Below are 26,185 nucleotides of genomic sequence, written 5' to 3' on the forward strand. Positions count from 1 at the left end.
CTAGAGTAGTTACTCTAATTTTATTGTGGCAAGGAGCTTCCTACACATCGATTTTTTTAACCTTCTTTGTCTTTTCCAAATTTGCTGTCCTTCACTAGGATAATATCTTTTTGTATAAACTGGAGTGTCATACATCTAATTTCTTACACTGTATACTGTCTTCTCCTTGTTCTCTTTTTCCCTTAGATTTTTCACAGACTCTGGCCTGTTTCCCAGGCTTTAACACATATGCAGAGGTCTTTGAAAAACAAGTCTATACTTCACCCAGTTTCGTGCCTTTCCTTAAATCTCAACTTTATCAAACTAGCTGAAGAAAACCACAAACTGATATCAACACTATAACAACTTTGCTTTCTGGTAGCTGATTATAATAGGAGGAGATTATACCGCTCAATAATTTACATATATATACACCCCTCACTAATCCATGCAAAGTAGCACCATGTAATGGCCCCTAATCCTACCATCACTTCTGCATCACCAGCTTGTCGTTTTGTCCTTTTCTCCTTTTCTCCCATGTCTTGTACCCTGACTTCCATTTTGCAAGTGATACAATACATGAAGTGCTATTTATATTATCTTGTGGGGCCCTAACTTTCCGAATAACTTGAGTGATTACTGTAAAATATGGGAAACATGACAGTGAACTGACACAATGCAGGGATTTTCCTACCACTCATTATTTTTCAAGATTCATCACCAATCTATTCTAAGAAAAAAAAACAAGCCACACTGTACTAGGTAGACAGAGTAGAATCATCTGCCCGACTCTTAATTCAGCCTGTCTCCTTTTCTTTTTTCCTAAACGAGTTACTATCACACACTGCTGAGCTGTCTAGAGTCTCACATGGATGAGCAATTTAACTTAGTGCTAAAAGCTTGGGGCAGGTACTATCTATCACTGGAAGATGAACCACGCCATAAACTCAGTACCTGATGGACAAACTCTTCAGCACAGACATAAAAACAGAGGATGGAGTCAGGCAGAGTGCTCTCTCCAAAACTGCCAGGGCATATATACCAACATAATTAACCCCACAAAGAGTCCATGGGATCCTTTAAGCAAACACAAAGCTTCAATCGATATTAAGTATCTAAAGAAACAGAGAACCGTTCCCTTGATGTAATTCCCTTGACATAGGCTGTATCAATTTAGCTTTGAAACCATAACCCATATCTAAGAAGTTTCTAGTTCAAAATCCTTGAAATATGCTGGGGCACTTTGCACATGCCTAAAAGGGTAAAGCTGAAACCACAATTCAGGTGCTTTTATCCAAGGTTACAAAATCTGTATACATTGCTGAAGGTCTAAAATAACTTTATAAAGAGCGGCACCAATTTTATGTGGGTTAGTGTTACAGGACAGACAAACATTAAACCAACAGATGAAGAATACTTTGCTCTGTAACTCTATCACCTAAAACGTCCTGATGATTAAAAGAAAACTTTCACCCTTTTGCCCTTTTTTTATGTCTGCCAGGATAAGGCATTATAGTTTTACAAAATGCCATACAAACAGCTCAGGATCTTTCTACACACTGTCTCGTGTATAGAAAAGCTTTGGTCTTTTTTTCCCAACCATACAATAAATAACAGCTCTACCCACTTCAGTCCAGAGAAAAAGGACTAAAGAAGGAAGAAGGCCAAAAGGAACAGAAAATTCTTTCCACTGCCACTTTCCTCCAGAATACTGTTATTCCGTAACAGCTTCCAAGCAAGAATGACCCTCTGGAGCAGAGTCATCAAGCACATTCTGCAGTTATGTCCCTGGAAATCAGTATAAACCTAAAGCTGAAAGAGCTTCTTCTCTTCCTTTTACAAAGCCTGAGTGATGATCAGATTGAGAGCAGCTCTGTGGAGGAAAACTTGGGGGTACTAGCAGATTAAAAACTGGACATGACCCAGCAACAGGAGCTCCCAGCCCAGAAAGCCTGTCACATCCTGGGCTGCACCAAAAGAAGTGTGACCAGCAGAACGAAGGAGGGGCTTAGATTAGGAATTCTTCCTGAGGGGGTGGTGAGGCCCTGGCACAGGTTGCCCAGAGAAGCTGCGGCTGCCCCATCCCTGGAAGTGTCCAAGGCCAGGCTGGATGGGGCTTGGAGCAACCTGGGCTAGTGGAATGTCCTTGCACGTGGCAGGGGGTGGAACTGGATGATCTTTAAGGTCTCTTCCAACCCAAACCATGCTATGATTATGTGATTCTATGCATGGAGCAATCAGGGACACAGTAAGGTACCAACCAGACTATGGGTCCTGTAAGTCTCATTCCAGGTCCATATCACACACCAGGAGCAAAGTTTTGCTTAAATGGAAGCTTCCACATCATTTGTTTCCTGCCTCCAGCAGACCATAAACCAGCAGAAGCTGCCAAGGCTGAAATTAAGAGTCAAAATGATACATATCTTAAACCCCAATGGAACAATGAGACACCTAAACAGGCACTCATCTCCTTCTGACAAACCACTAACCACATTCCCTGTCTCTATGGTTCTCCAAGACAGACCTGCAGGACTCTGTGCCCTACTGTATGAAAAAATTGATAAGCAGCTTCCAAGATTTATCATAAAGGATGGTCACTCCTATAGTGCAGCTTTGCAGAGCTTCTACCTTCCAGTCAGAATTAAGAAGGTAAGAACAGACAGCATACAGGACATTCTCCCTTCCAGCAGACACGTATGTTGTCCAAAAACTAGAGGAAAATCTTGGAAGAAAATACTCTCATCTCACTTTACCAAATCAGCCAAGAAGTAAGACTGATAACCTGCACGCATTCGGAAGTGTTCAAAGAGTGCCATGTGTTTACAGCTGCCTTGAACAAAATACAGATGACAATACTGGCTGGTATCATCTGAGGTATATGTATCAAGAAGCAAGTATCAAGCACTAAGAGATTCAAAAAAGGCTCACAGATCTATGACAGGAGCAGAGAAGAGTGAAATATACTTCTGTAATGGGAAAGTTAATACAAATTCTAGACCACCTAAGACCACGAAGTAACATAGAAGGGCTCTGGGGACCTACCCATGTCCCACAGAAGACCACAAAAGAGAGGATAAGAAGGCAGGCACGGCAGGTTTTTGTCTGCGTTCTCAAATAAAAAACTGTTATGTTCAAGGTGCGGATCAGAAGTGTCAACCCAGTAACACAGTTCTAAAAAACATGTATTGAAGACACAAAAAACCCCAGAATCAGCACCAAGGCCAGTAAGACATGGGCTTCATTGACAAAAAACTTTCTGTCCAGAAAAGCACTCCACCACTCCAAGCCACAAGTAGTTGGTAGATTCTGCTTGGATACCACAAGCTTACATTGTAGTGATCCCTGTAGATCATGACAGATAAAATATACTGTAATTTTCCAAACCAGGGATATCAACTAAAAGTGCAACACGAGCATGTGAATTTAAGAATTCGAGCCTGAAGCACTGGTGTTACTTCTACTGATTAGCTGCCCAGATGTAGTGAAACACCATCCACTGGGGCTGATGGTGCTTATGGCAGGACTCATCCAGTACAAGTGTCTGTCATCTTCTCATGGTTTCTTGTCACAATACAAGCGAATTAATCACAGAATCACAGGACACAAAAAGTAAGCCTAAATGAAAATATCTATCAGGCCCAGGGAGGATCCAGGGTGTTTCTGGATCACAGACATGTTTCACTTTAAACACACTAAACAAAAGAGATGATGGACAAACTACAATGGCAACAATAAAACTAATTATTTTCTGTGAGGCGGAAAATTATCAGTAGTTTCCAACAGTGACAGTAAAAAGCAAATTCCAAACACTACAGTGCACAAGCCTCTAAAAAGGAGCAGAACTATTCAGTCTTTTTGTGAAGACTTGAACGCTTTATTGCTGTACGGCCTGAAACAACAGACACTCCATATAGCTTTCCCACCTGGAATGCACTTGGCATGGATTCATCTCTGTCCACATGAATTCACATTCCTTCCCCAGGCAGGCTTTTGAAATAAAATTTACGAGGTTCTGTAGTGCTCAAAAGAAAGCATAAAAAATGAGTCAACCTGAATGGCAACTCCGTCATCAGGGAAAGCTTTCTCCTAAACCAGGTGTAGCCTCTGGTAACTGAAAGGAAGAGTTCCTTTCCTGCCTTACCCCAGGTGTATGGAAGCAGAGCCTGATAACTCAGTTCAGACTTCATATACTTTTAGTTACCCAGCCCCTCGGTGTCCTTTTACCACTTCCAAGCTCAAAGTCTTGTTTCCTTCCTCCAATCCCATCTCCCAGGGAAGCTTCTTGTAAAGGAAGGATCCAAAGTCTGAAGGGTATGAAGGCTCAAATGAAATAAGGCAACCAAACAACATCAGTGTTTTACAGGGAGCAGAAAAAACATTAGTATGCTTCTGCTGGGAGTTCTGTAGTAAGTATCCCCCCTGTCAAACCAGCCTTACTAAACACAAGAAGTAGATGGAGCATACATGCTTTTTTCAAAATGCAGTAAGTCACCAAACAGATTTTTAACAAATAACAACTTCATTCACCAAAATGTACTAGAGGATGCAGAATGTCTGATTCACAGACACTCCAGTATTTTGGTGCTAGACTCGCCAGAAGTCAGCTGGAACAGAGATATGGAAAAAGGGGCACACTCACGAAGACAAATATAGAAATACTCCTTGGAGATGCAGAGAATTAGTAAAGCATTAGGAGCTCAAACTGGCAACAGATGTTAAGACTAAGAAGTATATTAACAGCAAGAAAAATTGCAAACAATAAATGTCTGCTATTGAATGGGGTTGGCACAGAGCAGTAACAAAGTAAGCAACCAAAGCTGTAAGGAGGGTCGAGTTAGGAACCATCCATGCAAACCAGACATACAGGTGCCCGAGGAAGCTGAGAGGATGCCTCCAGGTGTCTTATTAGAGCTGGCTGCTGTAATTGCAACTTCAGGCTCTATTATTTTTCACAGGTCATCGAGACTGGGGGAAGGCCCCTGATGCCAGGAAAAGAGTGCCACACTTGTCCGCAAAATCCGAGACGACAGATCTGGGAAACCCCAGTGCAATCAGCCTCTCTTCAGTATCTGAGGAAATTATGGAACAGATCCTTATGACAGCTATTTCCAGGTACATAAAAAACAAGATGGCAGCTGAAAATGCCAATTTGGATTTACTAAGTATAAATCATGCTTGACCAATCTCAGTATCTTTTCTGACAAAGCAACTTGCTCCATGGTTGAGGATGTCATCTATCTTGACTTCAGTGAAGCATTTGAGCTCTCCTTCAACATCCTTGCTGACAAACTGCCAAGATATGGATTAGTGTCCTGTTTTAATTTTCTTCTCAGTAGCTGGTACCATGCTGTGCTTCATATTTAGTGTGAGAATAATATTGGTAACACATTGATGTTTTAGTTGTTGCTAAGAAGTGTTTACTCTTCATCAAAGACTTTTCAGTTTCCCATGCTCCACCAGTGAGCAGGTACACAGAAAGCTTAAATGATTATTAAAATAACCAATATGAGACCAAGAAGGCTGAAAACCAGTCAAGCTACATGTTAACACTCATTTTTTGCATTTCCTCTGAAATTTAAGTTCCTTACCTATGAAAAGAGAAACTACTTTTTAAGAATTAAAAAAATTACTTTGTACTCATTCTCCAAGACAGACGAGTCATCCTACTTGATCAAGATTTACCACTAATTGTCACCACCACTGCGATTTTGATCTTCAACAGAAAGTGTCACCACAAGACTATTTGTTCCTACTACCTACAAATACAGCAGAATGAAGAACTAACTTTTCCATCTCCATTTACTCTTCTGCATTGGCACAGCAACCTGTTACCAAAAAGCGATTCAAGGTTCTTGACTGCATTATTCCAACCCAGCATTACTAAAACCTCACCAGAAAGAAAAGAATCAGGCCTTAACTCCACTGTGTCACGCTGTTTGAAAAAGGCATCAGCAAAATGTGCCACTACAGAGGAGCAATCCACAATTGTACAAATGGGGGGAGGGATTTTTTAAGAACTAAAGAACAGGTTTTTTTTTAAAAAAAGTTAGGCATTCCTATTGTTTCTGCAGCCTCATGATAAAGCATGAGGGTTTTTATGCTGGCTGCAGCTGGAACATAGCAGCCTTTTTAGGAAAGGTGAAAGCCAGAAGCATTTCCCCATCACTCTGCAGCTTTGCCATGAAGAAAAGAACATTTACTCCTCAGCATAAGTAGAAAACTCCATTAAAATATGGGTTTTTTTCCCTTTCAGGCATATTTTTTCTGTTTTAAGGAAGTACATCCTGCAAAAAACCAAACTGCCACAAAACGTAACATTATAGGACCTGAGCATTTCAGCAGTGAGCTTTTCTTGGCTATCAGTTGTGACCACGCTGTCCAACCCAGCGGTTAGCTTTGAACCCACAAGTGGCTTCCACTAAACTTTCTCTACAGCAAGAGCATCAGGCATTCCTGAAATCCTCTCACAGTCCACTTACTCCAGGAAGTACGCCAAAAGGGATGATGAGAAAGCCAGTCTATGCTGCAATTAAATGTAAAACCAGAGATACTCAGTTGAACACATCCACCATGCAGAAGAGGCCAGGCAAATTCTACAATGCAGACTGGCCAATACTACACAAAGGCCACCAGATCCTGTGAAAAGCAATAGTAAGTTTTGAAGAGCAGCCAGAGGAGGTTTTGTTAACTAGGGAACCAGATTCTTTGCACTGATCTAGTTCATCAGCAAACTCAATTCACCTGTGCCATGGGTCCAGCTTCAAATCCCTCAGGAGAGGAGGAGAACTGCCAGCTGAAAAGACATAGCTGGCAGCAGCAGTGTATTCCTAGGCATCCTCCTGCTAGGACTGTCCCAGCTCAGAGACACTACAGACACCCACAGCATGGGCACAGTAACAGACACATACAAACCCAAACTCAGCACGTTTGCACCGGATTTGCTGCACAAGCAGCGACTGTACTGCCCAAGCTATGCAGCCAAGCAATCTATTGCAACAAAGCAGCTGGACACTAATTATTCCAAACACTTTGCAAAGGAAGCTCCTGGTCCATTCAAACAGAAAACTGGTGTCTCCTTCCTTTAAAGCATCTCAGAAAGCAAAACTCCCATGAAAAGATGTACATACTGCAGACAGCTTGAAGGAAGATGTCTTCTCTCAGGAATTGAAGTGCTTTGATTACACCGCATTTTCCTACCACGGTACAAAGGAGAACAAAGTCATGTTTACAATTGTGGGGCTTTTTCCCCCCTCTTTAAACTGGTGGAAAGATGCTGGCAAAAGATGCAGGCATAATGTCACTAAGAATGGGAGAAACTAGAGAGAAAATCTGGAGTAAAATGATACCTTCATAAATTTCTTTTAGCAGAAGAAGGCCAGTTGCTACACAATAAAACAAAAGAGTTCTGGCTCTGTAAGGAACAAGATGGACCTCTAGAATGCACTAATTACCAAAACTTTAGACATAATCATAACTGACTGGGAAAATAAGGATTGTCTTGTATCTCATGAAAAACTGCATTTGTACAAGCAAATACTGCATAGTACAAGCAGTGCTATGTATCAGGTGAATGTATCAGGTCACTGCCATATAATCGCCTTGGCTTAATGCCTGATACGGAGTTACCAATATTTTGCAACTAAGTTTTGTAGCAGAAAATGGAGTAGGAAGTATGAAGACACCCTGACAAAGACTGTACAACATAATGGGTTCTATTTGTTCAACCTTAGGGAGTGTTTGGGGCCCAGAAAGAATGAATACAACTCTTCAACAACACCAAAACCCAAACAAACAACAACAAAACCGAACAAAACAACACTAAACCCCAAACAAACTACCAAACCCAGTTGATTGAAGCTGTTCATATAAGGAACCCTAAAAGAAATTTCCATTTGCATTCCCTTGCCAGAAGCATACACAATGCACACTTAGAAAATTTGGCTGTAATGAAAATTCCAAGACTGTTAGGAGGGAATCACAAGACAACACACACATGTGCGTGTACCAGAGAAGGTAGTATTTTATTTTACAAAAGCACACAGCTCTGAAAAGTCTCAGAATTACTCATTTGCAGGTTGTATTTTAGCAGGAAGTTTAACAAACAGATTGACAGATCTGATGCTGACCCAAAATTTCACAGTACTGTAAGACTCCAGACGAGTAGTGACTGTCCTTTGCATGTGTACACTGCTCTGAGACATCCAAACTCACTACAGTTCATTTTTCTGACACCTGAACTGGTCTAGATCCTGGCTTTCCAGGCAGTCCTGGATGTAGTAAGAGCTGACTTGCTTCTGCAGAGTCCTCTAGGACCTGTGACAAGAGGAGATATTATTCTGTGTATTTTGCAATAAGCTACTAACAAGAAGAGCTGGTTTGCTTGCATTCAGATTTGTGGGGAACCTTGCTAGACAAACAGAGAAGGGTAGGGAAGGAGAGAAAGAGGAGTTAAAAATAACACAAATTATTTCTGAGGCATCCTTTGGGTTACAAAGAGAAGATATTACTAGAAGATCCAATTAAACAGCAGTATTACAGATAGGCAGAAGCTAATTACATCCGGAGATCACAGATACCCCCCACACCCTATTCTTCTAATTTTGAGTGGTATGCTGCACTGAGGCATTCCAGCTGCACGCACAGGTACATCCAGATTATTTTCCTCATGTTTGCTGGAAAATACCCTCAAACATACATTACTCCTGCCCTTATTCATCAATATTCAACAGCAATTTCAACTACCATTTTGCTCTACATGCCACACTTTGATGAAGATTAATTTCACCACTGAAAAAATTGGAGAAAAGACATGGTAAAATTTGTAAAAGTGTGTAAACACTGTTACTTACAATGCTCTGTCCTAGATGACCTCACCTGTTCACCTCTCACCATAGTGAAAATTGGATCAATTTCTTTGATCCCCTGTAATACTGTACTTCTTACCCTACAGCTACTGTCCCTATAAGACTCTCATGAAGGATATTCTCAGTATTTAGCAAAAGTCCCATTGTTTGGATTTCCAAAAGTAGTCAGTGTCCATGCAAAATGTGACCCAGCCACAGAGCTCTAGTGCATCCCTTTCCATTTCACACCACAGCCTTCATTAACAAGGTGATTATATTGTCCTGTCTCCAAGAGGAAGCATTCACTGGGGTGAGAGGGTAGGAAGAGGAACAGAGAACATGCACATAGAGAAAGGCTGCACTATAACTAAGAACAATATTGTACTTAAAAAGAGGGACGGGGGAAGGGAACTAATGTGAGCAGATTGTTACAGAAGAATGCAAAGTCCTTACCACAATACTAATCAAACTTCCTTTGTCCTATATACACATGCCAAGCAGGAACTCTGTATTTCTGCCAGAAACCATTTTCCATGTGCATGACAACATTTTATCTATATAGAGAGGTAAAAGCCACAGAGGAAAAAAAAAAAAAAAGGTGAGAATGCAGAAAGAAATGAGGCTTAAAATGCACAACACTCCATTCCATCCCCCTTCCCCTCACTCCAACCTCTCATCTATAATCCAACACAAGAGAGACAACAGGCAAACAGCAAGAGGTCATCTTCAAAGGGCTGGTTGCCAAGGGAGGCCAGTGGAAAGAGCGAAGGCATGTCCTCATCAAAGTCCAGCAGCTGTGGGAGAGCCACAGAGGTGCAGCTTCCCCTGGGGCTGCAGTGAAATTCAGAGATGGAGGATAAAGCTGGAGCTGGCAATATCAAGTGGGCAGCTTTGCACTTTGCTTCAGGAGAAGCACAAAAGAGAAGGGTTAGGATATTTTAATCCTTCTCTCTACCCATTTTTGCACTTGAGATACTTGAACTACTGTTTAAACTCATCAAGATACATCCTGTAGAATATGCTGCAGCAGGCAGAAGGCAGCAGCAAGGATCAACTTTCTGCTCAGTTCAAAATTAAAATTTCATCTCAGTGACTACGCCTAGAAGAGGGATTGAAAAGGTACAGCAGATAATGCACAGCCAGCTGTAGTTTCGTTCTCACAGAAAACATAAATACATCTTCACAGTTGGAGCCTGGGAGACACTCACACAAAAGACCCTGCCTCCACACACTACCCAACAAAATATGTGTTATTTTTCTTGGAGAAACTGTGGAATAATAAATAACACAGACTCCTGGCTACCTGCAACATTTGCATAAAAATTAGAAGCCAACATGAGAACAATCCCAGACTCTGCTTCTTATAATTCTCATAACTTTTTGAGGCACTTTTATTAATAATGCACATGATGACCAAACATAAAAATTATGCCCCTAGTCCTCAAATACAGAAATAGAAGCTGCAAATGCAAGCAGTGAAATCCAACAGATTGAGTAAAATCTGAATGCAAAGAGGAACCAAAATTGCTCTACCATGAAAAAAAAACACAACAAAAACAAAAACAAAAAAAAAAAAAATCAAGAAATAATTAAAAATTAAAATTTTAACTTTGTAGATCTCAGAAGCTAGGAGCTGCTCTACTTACGTCATCCTTCCCTGATAACAACAAAGTACTGATTCTATTAAGTGACTTAATTAGCCAACAGAACATAAAAATTCAGTTGTTGAATTATCAAGTCATGGTAGGATAGAAATAATTTCATTATATTTACCTCCCACCTCATGCCCAGTATCTTCCCCAAAACACACAAAGAAGGGAAGCAGCTGGCATCTGCTAAGGATGAACAGACACACTTCTTGAGCGTGTGTTTTGGAGCATGAAGTTTCAGTTGCTGTCAGCACAGTGGCAGCTTGAGTGCTAATTCAAATGGCACCGAAGTTACATGGTTTGAACAAATTCCCTGGGTTGCAATACAAAAAAGCCATCAGCAAAAAAGGTTTTAATATTTAGAAAATTCTTGATTGCTACCTTGACTGCAAGTAAATCTGGAAGTACCATCAGGGATGAAAAGACATCAGTGATACAGTCAGCTTTAGTCAGCAAGAAAAAAATGTTTTTCAAGGCTGAAACATAATAGTTCATAGCCTAAAGATGTACTCTGTTTCTCAGGTTATGTGAACTAATCTTTGAATATTTACATACACACTCTTTCAAGATTCTATGATGGTTCATGATCTCTGGCCAATAGAAAAGTTCCTTCAGCCTGTGCTGCACAAGATACTCTTCAAAGTTTCTGAATATTATGAAAATTAAACAGCCTAAAAGAGAACACTGATTTTGTGTCTTTCAGAGTGATGTGATGGAGACCATCAAACCACCATCTCTGAGACTGTGCCTCAGATGTGCTCTCAGCTCAGCAGTGGAGTAATGATTTCTCAGTTCCCAGAGCTCACAGCACGCCCCTGAGGCACAGGTCCAACAGAGGTGGGATTCCAGCACTGCCTGCTCTCACTGCCCAGACTAGACTTTCCAGAACCCTGTCTTCTCCACACTCTCCCTCAGTTGCTCCTCCTACACTGCATTATTTCTAAGGAATATTATTTATTCCTGTGTCTTGAAATGAAAGTACCTGCACTGCATACTCTGTTCAGTCTTTCCTTATTCCTCTGCCATAGATCAGTTCTGACTACCCCAAATCCCTTCATACATCTCTATTAAGACATTATAGGAAGAAAAATATTGAAATCAGCTATGGGTATTATGGGTTTTCATTACTTCTTTGTTATGCTGCTACAGAGTTAGACTATTTTGGACACCTCCCCTTACTTCTTACCTTTGCACGCATTTCTCTAAAGCTTAACCTTGAAGATTGCTAAATTTATAAAGAGTTGACTTGAGGATAACTATCATATTCTTGTACTGAATTTTATCATAAATTACAAAGCACTCTCCTGTTCTCTACGGTTAACTTCAGCTTACACTGCAACAACCAAAAAATGTTCCAAGAAAATCCCTGTGACTTTTTTTACTATCAGAAGGTAGTGCTCATCTTAAATTGTTTTTCAAAGTTTGCCTTTTGGTCAGATTCTTGTCAACCTTCTATAAGCCATCCTGAACCAATACATAAACCAGTAAAATTTACAGAAGTTATATTTCCAACTCCAGCTGCCACATGCCTTCTCATATCCCTGTGCTCCAAACTTTCCTCTCCAAAACTTAGCATTTGACCATCCTTTTATCTGATAACCTCATATACTTCAATGGATTTGTACTCAACTTATGGTTTCTGCCCATGTGAAAACGTATTAAGGTGCTAGGTAACTTTTAGAGGGAAAGGAGCCAAAAGGGAATGCAGAGGTCTCCAAATAGGTACAGCCTTCTATTTGCTTCCAAACTGTCTCCTCTTTCTCCAGCATCAAGGTTCTCAAGAAATTACTTCCTCAGCATCCTTCATGCTCTGCCCCTGCTTTGCACATTTTCTGGCTAAGTCCAAACATCACACCTAGTTTAACATGCACTTCTTTGTCAGCTCCAATCAGCACAATCTCTCTGGCCTATATGGAAATACAGGTGAAGCCAAAGTCTCTGCAACTACACAAGATGAGGCTCTAGAACAGGATGTACAACAGAACTTGTTCTGTACAACAGAACTCCTTTACTGGAAGGTGAGATGACTTTTTCACTGTACCTTAGCTTGTCCCAGCAAAATTGAGATGCATTTCGCTGTTTCCTCTGACATCCCCCCAGCCCACAGGTCCAGAACTCTCTCAAAGCTACTCACACCACTTCTGATTTTACTGGTGCAAGTAAGGTGTCTCTCAAGGAGACAGCAGCCATCCTCTGTTAGGTCCAGCCTCCTGCTTCATGAGCCTGAGTTCACTCAGCAGCACACAGGCAGACTTGTGTTACCTTGCTGCATCATGTCCTGTGGGGAACAGAGCAGCCTAAGTGCCAGATCCTTACACGAATGAAGGAGGAAGGTGGCAGGATGGAAATCTTTCTCCCTCTGCTTAAACTTCCTCATTCACAGCACAGGGAAAAGATGCCCCTGCCCAGAGAGGAACTGAGTACTTAAAAAGAAGTACAGGCCAGTATTAGGGCATGTAAATCAGGTGCAAAGAATTGTTCCTGAAAACACATTAAGGTTTAACATTTGGGTTTTTCCATAAAAGAAGAATACCCTGGTGCACTGGGTTCTCCATTTCAGGTAAAGCAACGAGTAACGCAATGTTTCAACATTTTCTATTACAAGAATTCACTACCCATCACAATCTTTCGTTACCAGACAGAAAGCACTCAAATCCACTGGGGAAAAAACGCCCTTCTTAAAAACTACCACCTGATGGCAGCCTGTGGCTTCGGTCCTATTGTTCCAAGTGGCAACTGGCAACCATTTTGAGTGAGATTAGCTCTACCCTGAGTCACCACTGAAGAATGCTCTGTAGTAGAGAGAATGACTTGAAAATAAAAAGCTGTGCTTAATTCTAACGTAGCATATTGCTGAACTAGTCTCTGCAAACATTCCCATTTCACACACTGTGAAATTTATCCTCCCTCTTTCAGCTCTGATTTGTTTTATTTTGCACAGGAAATAGCCAGCTTAGATGTAACACGGGCTGCACAACTCAGTCCAGTGCACAACTCATAACATTTGGTCAGCATCAAAAGCTGACTTGATGGCCAGTTTCACTCGCTGCTCACAGCCTATGATTTGACATCTTGAACCAGAGTCAGAACTATTCTGCACTCAACTAATTATCACTTCTTCGCTCTTTTTCATTTATCAAAGGCACTTGCAGGAACTTAGCACTTGGTGCCTGAAGGATTCAATTAGTGTTATTTAAAGTCAAACTAACAGTAATGGAAGTTTCTGAAATTCTGGAGACCTGATGCGCTCCCCTTTCATTAGAAGGAAGTTACTCCTGACCTAAGAGCAAAATTCAATTCCACTTTGAATAAAGAACTACAAAAGAGAACTGTTTTACAGAACAGTAAACCAAAACAGGTTTTCTCGGCTTTTTCTGACACCATATTAATGCACATACTTATCATATTACAGCACCCTATATATGGGTGGAAAAAAAACAGGTACCAGAAGTTTCTAACGCTTAATTTTTACCATAATTAAAATAATTAAAATCATGAGCCCAGTTCAGCCTTAAATTTCAGATGCTTGTGCTGTATTTCAGGATACGTCAAAAGTTCTTCCTCCTTTTCCCATCTCTTTCCGGATGATTCCTCCTTCCTATGGCCACTAATCTATTGCCTCATTTCTCCTCTCTTCCAAACTAGCCCTTCAGTACTTCTCTTCCACCCCATCCTGCCCCCTTTTTTCTCATCCAACTCCTCCAGCCCTGGCATACAGCCCATGACAATAAGCCCAGTAAAGCCTATTGGCTTGGGTTTAGTGCTGCGTGTCCTGCTGGCACACCTCAACACGGAGGTATGCCTCACTGATTGGGAAATTAATGGTGTAAACTGTACTCCAAAAACACAGCAGTGTGGGGTGAATGAGTGCTGTCTGCAGGACATTTCCCTCACATGTCAGGAAGTTCAGACAGTGCAGTGAATGAGGTAAGATACTATGAGAAAAGAAAATACAGTGTTGTGGTTAAAGCAGCTGAATGCTTCCCAACAGACGGGATTGCTTCCTCTGCCACAGGATTCCTATGCAATGTTGGGCAAGTCATAAAAACAGCCATGCAGGGTGTGACCAAAAATCCGACCAGCACAGTATCCTATCTCCAACAGTTGCTAACTGCAGAAATTTGAAGAATATGAAAAGCAGAAAAAATACGGAATGGTTATCCTTTAGATGCAGCCTCTTAATTATGGTTATCAGTGATTAAGATTTCCAGAGCTGAGATTTCACTCAGAATACTGTGTTTAAGCAATGCATCTATGTTCCATGTTTTTACCTAATTCCTTTGGGATGACACACATACTTATGGCTTTTACACCATCCTACAGCAAGAAACACAACCTACTGTTTTCAAAATGTCATTCTTTTGCTTGACTGTAAAGCTGTTTTGTGAATTTCACTGAGAATGTTCTGATAATAAATTTGCAAGGAGTAACCAATAATTGCTCCTTAATCACTGTCTCTACATCAGACTTTACTCAAAGTCTCTTGTCAACAGCCTCTTTTCCAAGAGGCTGATAAAATTCAGGTCTTTTTCAGTGAATGTCACTGTTACATGACTCAGCTGATCCAGAGCTTGTGATCAGCCTGTTCCTTTATCTGATCTCCCCTTCCAGTTTTATGATGCAGTGCATGCAGCATTTGAGCTCCTGGAGCCCAACAGTGCTCACCAAGCCTTCTGCTTTGCTCTCTGATAATCTGTCTCTTACCTTTCCTACTAATTGCAACATCCCATGAAATTTTCAGTGTCACTTAAACTAGGGTAAGGTTTTCACAACACACTTTATTCTTAAGAAGGAAAAGAAATCTTAGCCACAATTTGGAGAAGCACTTTATGATGCTTCTTTGTTCTTCCTGGTGCATGCCTCCAGCTTGTATTACAATTAACCAAGATCAGCACTGATAGCCTGCTGTACATACAGCTGTGATTGGGAGAATCCCTTTAACCAAGGTCCTTAGAAGGCACATTCAACCAGATATAAACAAAGAGAACGGTCTGCAGAAAACGTGATAAGACACAAAAATAAAAACAAAGTCAATGGAATCTGTGCTGAATCACAAGAATAAACAGGAAAGGCTAGGCACTGTGAAAAGAACAACCACACTCACAAGCACATCTTTGCCCTCCGCTGCTGGGGAACTGCTAACTTTCTCTGTACTATTTAAATAACTATTGGTGTTCATTTTTAAAAATACATGTAAGAGTCCATTCCATGAGGCATTTTGGGAGTAGGTTACCTGTCTATAGAAGTTTAGTATATATCACAATCACCAAAGTCCACACGAGAGAAATATCTGTGCTGGAAAAGCCATGGTTAGGATGCTTCATTGACTGTCATACAGTATGCAGCCTCTGTCAGGCAGCTAGCAGCACACAGCAAAGTATTCACCATCAGTCTTGAGACAGTCATTCTAGCTCAAGAATTCTCCACCATATATTGGCTTACTTCTAGTACCTAATAACACAAGATAGCACTGTCTTTTTTTTTTTTTCCCCAGAGTACCTCAAATCATCATGGGAATACATTGTTTTAGTAATAGTAGCTGATTTAATACAGTCACCCAGATTAACAGAAGTTTTCTATGAAAGATCATATCACCTTTCAGTAGCTGACTTCATAAACTAGTCTGGACACACACTTGCTGGTCCTTCATCTGATAAGCTCTTCTTGCTATCCTCTCCCAGTTCAGAAGAAAAAGGCCCCATCTAATGCTGTTCTTGTTAGGCTTTAGGGACACATTTTGTCATCAGCCTACTGGAGATGCTTTAAAACATCTGTGTGGAGGAAGAGCTGGGGAGAAGAAGTCTTCCCTCTCTCCCCACCAATCGCTGCTACCTGAGGTGCTGATCTTCCCCAGAACCCTTAGGATGGGTTTGAACCTGGTTCATCACAAACAGGACAACAAATGACAGACTATCACCTCTAATTAAACATAACAGAACTCACAATCCCAAAAATAAAAATACAGCCATTCAAGTAAACTGTCTTTGTATGATGAGGCCGCAGACACAACTTACCGAACTTGTACCTGTAATACTGTTGTTTGATAAAAAAAGTTAGCACTTTTTCTCCTAGATTAATAACCTTTTCTAGTTTCTTAAACAAAAGAAAATCTGAACAAACAAATTGTAGTTGACAGTGCTACAGCTCTGTTCCTATATATATTCCCTCAGGCTGGAGTCTGAGTAAAACCTGCTCATGATCAAACTCATCTGCTCACTATCATCATCAGCTTCCTGTTCATTCATCAGTATATGAATGGTTACAATAGGGCCATCAAGACAAAAGATGGCTTCAGAGGGAATGTCTGACAGAGGAAGAAGTTACATCAGCCTGACGCTCCTTTGTTCACAAAGCTCTGACCATTAATAGCAGCTAAAGACAAGGCAGCTGCTGCACAGAATTAGGAAGAGACAGAAAGAACAATTACTTCCTGGAAACGTTTTTTTTCCTCTCCAGCTCAAAAACACTCTACAGAATTTACACTGAACAGTAAGAGAACGACAGAAATTCTGGAGATTTAGTTGTCTTCCCTCCAATCCTGTTAGTGAGCAATTTAAGTAGGTACCTGTCAGGCATGCCAATAAAACTGCTGTTCTACATCTCCTGCACTACATGCAGCAACAAGGACTCCACTGCTCTTCAACAATAAAGTACAATGTCACAGTATGCAGCAACCCCCAAAACCAAAACAGATCTTCCCTGTGCTCTCTGAAATTTAGACAAGAAAGCTACACATGAAATAATGGACTGGAAAAAAATATGACAGAAAAACCCATCAAGGGCTCTCCTTTAGAACTTTATCCTTACGGGAAGACCTAAGCCACAAACTGGCAGAGTCTGGAAGCATGTACTGCAGAATTCTCACCATCTGCTTGCTCTAATCTTACATTCCTTCACAAGTATCTGCTACTGGTTTCTGCCAGAGAGTCACTGGAGCACAGGAACTTTTTTGGTTAACTCAGCATGGCAGTTGTGTTAATTCACTTGGTTGCATGAATCGAAAGGCCACAGATACTGCTGGCAGAAGTGGCTGCACAAACTCAGAAGAGCATACAAGAAATCAGCTGAAACCGCATTTTTTTCATTCTGTTGCTCACTAGGAGCAAAGAATGGGGATGCCATACTGATGGCAGAACTCACCAATTTATCCTGTTCTATGGGCAGAGAAACCTCTGCTTTATCAACTGCTGTCTTCTACAACAGACTGGAACAGTCTGTCCTTCACATATGCGGATGGGATTTCCAAAAAGAATGTATTTTAAAGCAGAAAGCCATGGTAACTGCTAGGATTCCCATTCCAGAATTTTTCTCTAGCCTCTGTGTATGGTGAGGGGAAAGTGCCTGCAGCAGTAACACAAGTACAAGTCAGAGCCCATCTCAGCTCTGTAAGATGTGCAAATTTCCTGGTGCCTGAAGCTTGGTAAGTAGAAACCAAAATCAGAGTATTTTAAGTGTATTGAAGCACTTTCTATTAGTGTCAAGTATCAAATCACACATCTGTAGAAGCAGCATGGCAGAAGAGAGGCGCAGGAGGGTGAAGAGAAAAAGGTCTGATGCTGACCAGCAAAATTTAGAAATTTCCACTTGAGGCAACACAAGAATGCCAGTATCATCCCACATACTCCACAACAAAGAGGATGAATCCCTTTTTCAGCAGGGACTTTACGGCTTGCCTTATTGAGGTAATAAACTGATTCAGCAGACTACAAATGTAGCTTTGACCCCAGAAGAAAGCATTAAAGTTAATATAGGCAGCCACCTTTCCCTCATGATAGATTTTCAGACTTCAGAGTGCCACGATTTTATATACTAATCTGAACTGCCCTACAAATGGTCTCAGTCCTACATGGGAAGGAAAGCTGTAGATTTTGCCAGCAGAAATAACCACTTTGATCTCTGACATCCTGGAATACATTTTGGGACTGAGATAATCCCATTAGGTAAAAAATAAGTGAAACAATGCAAAACGGTGAAGTTGATTTTAAGTTTTGGAGTTAACAGCTCCCCAAAGACTTACGGAGGGACTCTCCCTCCCAAGGACCTCCAGTGTATACCAAGAGATGCATGCAGGATTTGCTCACCATCTAAGCTGAAGAGCTGCTCCTGCCTGAGCTCCAAATGTGTAAAATCAATGCAACTCTGTTAATTGATACACAGTGCCTTTCTGGTAGTACTTACTCATTCAGGCTTTGAGTCATGCCCACATGTAACTTTTGGGTATCAGACTGCGCTAGCTCAGGTCATTGACCGTACACCATAAACACACACATTTGGGTGGAAAGAGCATGGTAGTCCAGCTTATCTCACAACTTCACAATGTTCCCTTTGAATTATAAAGGTGGGACCTTTATAAGCAAAATGAAGGTTCAGAAACACACTTCTGCAGCTGTAGCATATAAAGAAAAGTGAGGTCTGTAACAAAAAGGATTGAAAACTCCCTCCACCCCTGCACATCTGTTCCAGAAAAGTCACACCTCTTCTTCCCGCTTTCCACATAGATAAAGGGGGAGAACAACTGCTTCTTTCCCATTCACAGCTTGTGCCTGAACAAGCCTTCGCTTCTTGACAATGGATCTGGCTTATCACCTCCCCTCCAACTCTACCTTGCCTGTGCTTAACTTCTTTTCATACAAATCCCAGAAATTTTTAACCAGCATTCTCAAGAGAAAACAAAATAAGCTTCCATTTTAATAAGGAAGGCAGCCTGAAAACAAGCATTCCTTCCTTTGCCATTTGCCTACTTCATTCCACATGGACACCACAAGTGAGAGAATACCACATGCAGAAGTTGTGCAAAGTAAAATAAGAAAAACTGCAACTTTGCAGTCACTTCAAAATGTTTGAGCTCCATGCTGTTCATGAAAACCTTCTATATACTGAGGTGTCCCTGCTCTATCTCTGTGGCACATGCTTCACCTCTCTAAACAAACAAGGACTGTCTTTGTGCTTTTGTTTAAATTAAGAAAAAGAAAAAAAAAGAAAAAAACCAACCTGTCTCACAGGCTGTGATTACATCAGCAAGAGCATTCTCCTTTTCTCTATCAATCCTCCCTTACTCAGGCTTTGAAGAGCCTCTGTGTGCTGCTGCCACTTCCTTTGATCTTTCTATTTTATGCCCCAGGGCCAGCCCTGATAATATCTGCTTTGCCTGCACAGTTTTGGAAAAGGCAGCAGCACCCATTCCTGTCCAAGAGCAGCTTTGTGAACATACTGAGCCGGCATGTGTGCCCTGTGATCCCAGAGCAGCAGACACACAAAACACACAGTCTGCACACACGCCACTGGAACAACATGTGGGCAGGCTGCCTGTGCCCTCCTGTTAGCGGCTGCATTTTCACTCCTCTTAAAGAATAGATGGCCGTGACAACTGATGGTTAGTGTTTCAGCCATGCAAAGGAACAAGCAGAAACCCTAGAGGAAAACACTGCCTATTTTAGCAACTAAATTCTTGACACATTTTTGGTTAAAAAAAGAAAAAAAAAGTCAGAGGTAGAAAGCTAAAGACTGATGGCAGAGCAGCGAGGAAAGAAACACAGATCCTACCAACAGCCAAGTGTCAGATTCTTAAATGAGTAAAGATGAAAGGACATACTGCTTCTTCTTCTCCTTCTTATTAAAGATAACTCTAACTTGAAATTTGGAGATCTGACCTACAGCACTACTATCATCATCTCTTCAACAGATACAGCCAGGTATTTTAATGTGACCCCTCATTAGCTAATGGGTGAATTGTTTTGGATTGTCCCTTTAGTGGCATGGCTAGAAGGAAATTTGTTTTCCTCAGTTCCATATAATGGCATCTCCCAAAAAATCGTGCAAATATTGACAAGAAATTATTAATCCAAGAGACAAAGTGTTACCCTAGAAAATCAGGGAGCAACTTCAGTCTGTCTAGTTCCACTGCTGGTCCTGGCAGGAGACACCACGTGTATCAGACCCAGTCTGCATCAGGTTTTGCCCATGGCAAGGTTTGCTCTCCAGAAGCAGCATCCAGCAGTGCCGTGCACAGTTCTGCAGCACTCTGCACACAGCAGAGGATACACACAGCTTCCCACTGTACAGCACTATTAACCCAGTGGCTTTTCTTACAAACATCATGGTTTGGTTTCCTCCATTTGGGGCAAGTGCCACTACTGTCATTCTCCTGTCAGCTCTTGCTACACTTCGAGCTCAGGTTGGCTAAGGTGTAATACCAGGCCTGAGATTTCAGGCCTGAGGTTCCAGCCAACTTCCAAAAGCGCTTGCCAGACAAGAGTTCGACCTGCTTTACACCACTCGGCAGAGGTGACTCTTTCTCATCCCAGACAGCAGCAGTGTGTACTTCACTACCACATCACATCAGAAGAAGGTGAGGAACTTCCAACACTGGACCCCTATATTTCTCACGCTTTTATGGGAAAGGATATTTTTAATCTGTATCTCTTGCAATCTGTCCTAATGCAAAAATTTGTAAGAACTAGATAGCATTTGAAGAACTTCAGAAAGAAAGCCTTCACACTGAGACAGTGATGGCAAGACTGAAAGAAACGCTGACCTTCTCTGCCATCTCACACTGCATTTGCAGGCAGCTGCGTGCTCCAAGCTAAGCCCACTGCTAACTGCTAGCTACAACCCCATTCCAGGTTTTACCCTCAGCCGCTCCTCCTAGTACTTCAAAGGAAAAGTATTTTTGTACAGCCCAGCAAGGAGTGTAAACTGTTCAGCTGCTTCCAAAGCAAGATTATTTAACTCTTAAGTACCCAATATCCTCTGCCCTCAGCAAGGGATGTCTGTGTAAGGAAAAAAAATTTACCAGGAGCCTAAACATTTAGTCTGTTGTGTTCATGACTTAACTAAAAAGTGACATGCCAATAGTCACCCTCCCATTTCCCCTCCCTCTTGTTTTGGAGGGGAGGAAGAGGTCAGAAAACTTAGAACTAAAATGAATTTGTGAGAGCCATAGAATCACTGAATGGTTTGGCTTGGAAGGGAATTTAAAGCTCATCTCATTCCAATCCCCTGCCATGGTCAGGACACCCTCCACTAGACCAGGTTGCTCCAACCTGGATGGGGCACCCACAGCTTCTCTGGGCAACCTGTACCAGTGCCTCACTAGCCTCAAAGTAAAGATTTTTTTCATCATATCACACAGATACTTTCCATAACACATTACAATTTTGTTTAAACAGCTAGAAGACATGATTTCTCTTCAATACGTCAAGTCAGCTATAACTACCTAAATACCCCCTGAAGTCAGGCCAAAAGATCCCACAAATCCAGCAAGCTCCAGTAAACTAAATGCTTCCCTTGGCCTCCCACTCATTCTCACAGTAGTGACAAGCTAGAGCACAGGCTTCCTCACAAAAGAAACCTCAAATAAATCTTTGCAGAAAATATGAAAATAGCCTGGCTGTCTTTATGCTGAGAGACAACTGTAAAGGTAGACACTAAATGATGCTGTTCTTAAACTAAAAACAGGACCAATTTAATTACTTTTGTTCCAAAGTTCCTCATGAAGTTTGAGTTTCCACGCTCAGCAGCTGTCTCCCTACCACTTGGAGCACATGAGTGGACCACTGCCCACCATTCCCCTCCTGTTTCCCGGGGTCCCAGTTTTTTTTCAGGCCCAGATGGTTCACAGTTGTATACAAACACTTGTAACCCACCTTTAACCAACACAGAGATCCAGGGAAAGGTACTCATCTTTACATTAACAGAAGATGGGTGAACTTTGATCTCAAACAAACCACTTCATTTTGTCTGACATCAGCATATATACTCAAGCATATGTACTCATATATTTCAATTACAGAATCTGCAAAACCCATTGGGATTTACTGTATACAAGCTTCTTTTTACTTGGGTATTAAACAACAGAGGTTGCCTACTAATTAAACACAAGACTCTTGCTTACAGTGAGGCTGTCCATGTCATTTTTCTAGTTATGCTTTTATTCTACACTTTATTTTTTATATTGGAGCTTGTCGGACTTGTATTTGTACAAGGCTACACTCAAACTTAAGCTGCATCTTCTTTACTAAGGCACATCTGTATTCAAAACACTCAAAACCTGGTAGATATGCTGCCAAAACCTTCATCCAGATTATAACACAGGATAAGATATTGCTGCATTCTTAGTTTGGACATTTTAGTTCTGAAATATTTTTTTTCTCTCATTCAGCTAGCTGATACTTCAAATAACTGCACCTCTGTTACCAACACAAAGAATGAAAGCTCGGATACATTCAACTCCTCCTTGCTTTGTCAGATGTTATCCTGTATCTGCAGAATGGAGAAGGGGTTCATTTGGAGTGCTGCAGGTATATAAAGGTAAGTCCCTTCCTCTTAAGGATAAAATGAACAGTGTATGCTGCAGCACTGCCACAGCAGCACCACCACGAGTCTTCATTTCTTATCATTCTCCAGACTGAATGCTATTTATTCAGAATGTATTATGACAGTTTTAGTAACAAGGATTTGGAATTTGACACAGTAAATAGCTGCATTCCCACACTGCCTTCTGCCTGGTGGCATTAAAATTTCTCTTTTCTTCTCCCTTCTTTTCAGCAGTCTCACTTATTTCAAGGTGGTCCCAAAGCTCTGAGAGCAGGACAGAACTACCATTACGAAAGTCAGGGGTGCGCATGTGGAAAACACAAGCGGTAAAACTGGTGTGTGTGTGTGTGTGTGTGCGTTAAACACACATACTTTGGATGTGCAAGGCAATGAAGTACAGCCAAGTGCTTTTGCCTCACTTGATTTTGCTGAATGGAGGAACAGTCTCGAGTTCTTCTCCTGAAACTCTTAGGAATCTTTAACATGCAGCCCATGAGCTGCCTCTTCCGACCTCTCTATGGTATCAAAACAGTGGTTTCAAAGTTAAGAATAGTCAGAACTGAAGAGAACCTGTAAAATTATGACTCTCTGTGAGCATTTAATGTGACAAAGTTGTTAATTTCATGATGACAGTTTTCTGCAAGATCTCTCTCAGTACACAAGATGGACAGACAAACAGAGTGAGGGCTAAAAAATTAGAGAGGTTACCACCTATAAGAACTTCTTATTTGAATGCAAGTTGAAAAGTTACCTGTCAAACAATTCTGTGCAAACCTGAAACTGGCTAAAAAGCATCCCTAATATATATGATTCATATGGCTGCCTGAATTGCTCCTTCACTGAACGTCTCTACAGAACGTGGGTAAGCAACTCATACCACAATATACAGAAATAACAGCCAGTTCTACATTATTCAGGTTTTTGAATTCCCACTCAAAATATTCCATGTTCTAGGTGCTGCATTACTTCACTACTACTGGCTAATCTTTGCAACAGCTGCACCACTCACTCACCAGCAGAGCCTGAAGAGTCAGCACAAACACTATAGGCAGGAGACCCAAAATTTCATTCTTTTTTCCAAATACTATGGAAACAGCTTGGGCAAATCACAACAGCAGGTTTCCCATACAGATAAACCAGAGAACTCAGTTGAGCTGTACCATGAAAACACAGCTGTGTCTGTTTGCAGAACTTTGGGGCTGCAATTGACAGCTACAAGGGAAAGTGTGTCATAGGGAATTTGGATGTCATGCAGCAGTGCTTGAACATCGGCTGAACGTCCAATACAGTGCTCAAGATCAATTGTCATGCCCAGTCCTTACTAGTGCTGAACTGGCAGACTGGACAGAATCCAAAATATTTGATAACAGATCACCATTACCTGGAAGCAGTATTAACTTTATATTAACATTTTTGCACAAGTGATTGATGCAAGGGGATGTGTCAGGCCCAAAAAAGCCATTAAATCATATTTTGAAAGTTAAATGATTGTTCTAATATTTGAGGGAAAATGAAGCTCTGCCTTTCTCATTTTCAGTCTAGAAACATCTTCAATCAATGCAGCCAGCAGCTTAAAATCTCACACTACAGTTTCAGAAACTTTGGGCAGGCAGGCTGGGGAAAGGTGGCTGGCAAACACTTCTTATCACAAAATGTACTATAAAATAAAGCTGATGACAAATTTGCTGTTATATGGACTACAAAAGTAGTATATTAACCTAACAGACTAGCACACTGATGCAACTATTTATGCATGACCCATCTTTTGGTCAATATTAGAGCAAAAAAAGAGTAAATCCTGCTGGAACTTTGAGACGTGTCTGAATAGCCAACTTTTGGATCTGCTCATTTGCACTTTAATTCTCTCTGTTGAATCCCTAATTTTGACCCTAAGAAGGGTAAAGAACTGATTTCCAAAGCACTACTAATTAGCTTTATTCAAGAAAGGTAAGGTCTCTTGAGATAAAAAATACCAACCCTAGTTTCTCGGCCTGCAAACCATCTGTAAATAATTTCATCATGAAATATCAGAACATGACAGAAATAGTGCCACCTATAAAATTGTCCTGAAGGATAACCACGACTCAGGCACTAGTGATTATTTTAACAGATCCTGCAGGGCTGGGCATTCCAAGATTCTACACCACCTTGGCATTTCCCTTCGGTGTCCTTGGAGACCTGGTCCACGACCAGAGATAAGGCATACTAAAAGTAATATTTAAGGAGCATCACATGTAAGAAATTCTCTCTTTGTTAATTTAATTTTCTTTTACTGCACATTTGTGGCTAGATATAACAAAGGCAAAGAGCTTTTATCAAATACCTCCAACTGCAGGACTACAACAATCACACTTCAAAACAAACCAAATCTTCCTTCTCTACCCTCAAAGATAAATGAGACGAGAAATTCAGCTACATAAAGATTAATTCTGAATTAGTTAGAGGTTATTATAATTTTTTCCTGTCTTAATTATTATAGAAGTGTGGGGTTGAAACGTTAGGATCGTGAACTTTTATTAATTTTCTTGCAGATCATTTCCACCTTGAAGTTCAGAAACAGTTGTGTGTGTCCCTGGCAGTGCCGTGAGAATTCACACAGGAACTAGAAGGAATCAGAAAGTGAGAATTCAAAGGAAAGAAAAAGGCAATCAGGAAAGAAATCAGAGGTCAAACCTAATTTTTTTTCTCCTTTGTTCACCCATCCAGATTTAAGATCAGTAACTACTTGTCCAGCAGGGCTCCTGTAACCATGCTGCCAGCCCCAGAAACAACACATCTCAGGCTCTAACCAGCAACAGAGCCCTTTCAGAAAGCTGCTCCCCACCTCCTCTCCATCCACCCCAGAGAGCAACAACGTGGGTTTGGAAAAGCAACCTGTAGGACAGCAGGGGAGAGCTGCTGCTCTGCCAGGATTAGCTGCCAAATTTTAAACACCATGAATGAAGCTTATTCACCCACTGAATAATCTAGTACCTGCCTCAGTACTAGAAATATGATCCTAGAGTCTTAACACTAGAGATCAATTCCCCACCAGCTAACGAGAGGCAGGAACAGGCCAACATCAGAAGACAGAAGTATTTTCCTAAAACATGCATGACTTCAAAGCAATCTTTTCTAGCATTTCAGTTAGGCAGCATATGCTCACCTGTTGCAAAGCAGAGCATATGTTTTGTTCTAACCCATTTTGTTCATGCTTCCAGTAATTTGCTTCATTCACTGTTAGCAGTCATCCCTCAGCATCTGCAAGGACATTCACTGACAGGTTTCTAAATGGACAGTAAAAAAACCAAACCAAAACAAAAAACACAGGTACCCCTAAAGTCCCAGTTGAACAGCACATTCTTAATTGCTTTAAAAATTACTGCACACTTATAAAGGTACTCTGTATCCTTAAGAAGT

At 41.1% G+C, this 26,185-nt stretch overlaps 1 protein-coding gene across 3 annotated transcripts in view; it reads right to left on the minus strand.

The window, feature by feature from the left end:
• Positions 1-26,185, minus strand: part of ZNRF3 (zinc and ring finger 3) — a 69,590-nt gene that overhangs the window by 31,001 nt on the left and 12,404 nt on the right. The gene's annotated exons all lie outside the window — the stretch shown is intronic.

This window comes from Corvus moneduloides, chromosome 18 (assembly GCF_009650955.1).
Source record: "Corvus moneduloides isolate bCorMon1 chromosome 18, bCorMon1.pri, whole genome shotgun sequence".
Classification (NCBI taxonomy): domain Eukaryota; kingdom Metazoa; phylum Chordata; class Aves; order Passeriformes; family Corvidae; genus Corvus; species Corvus moneduloides.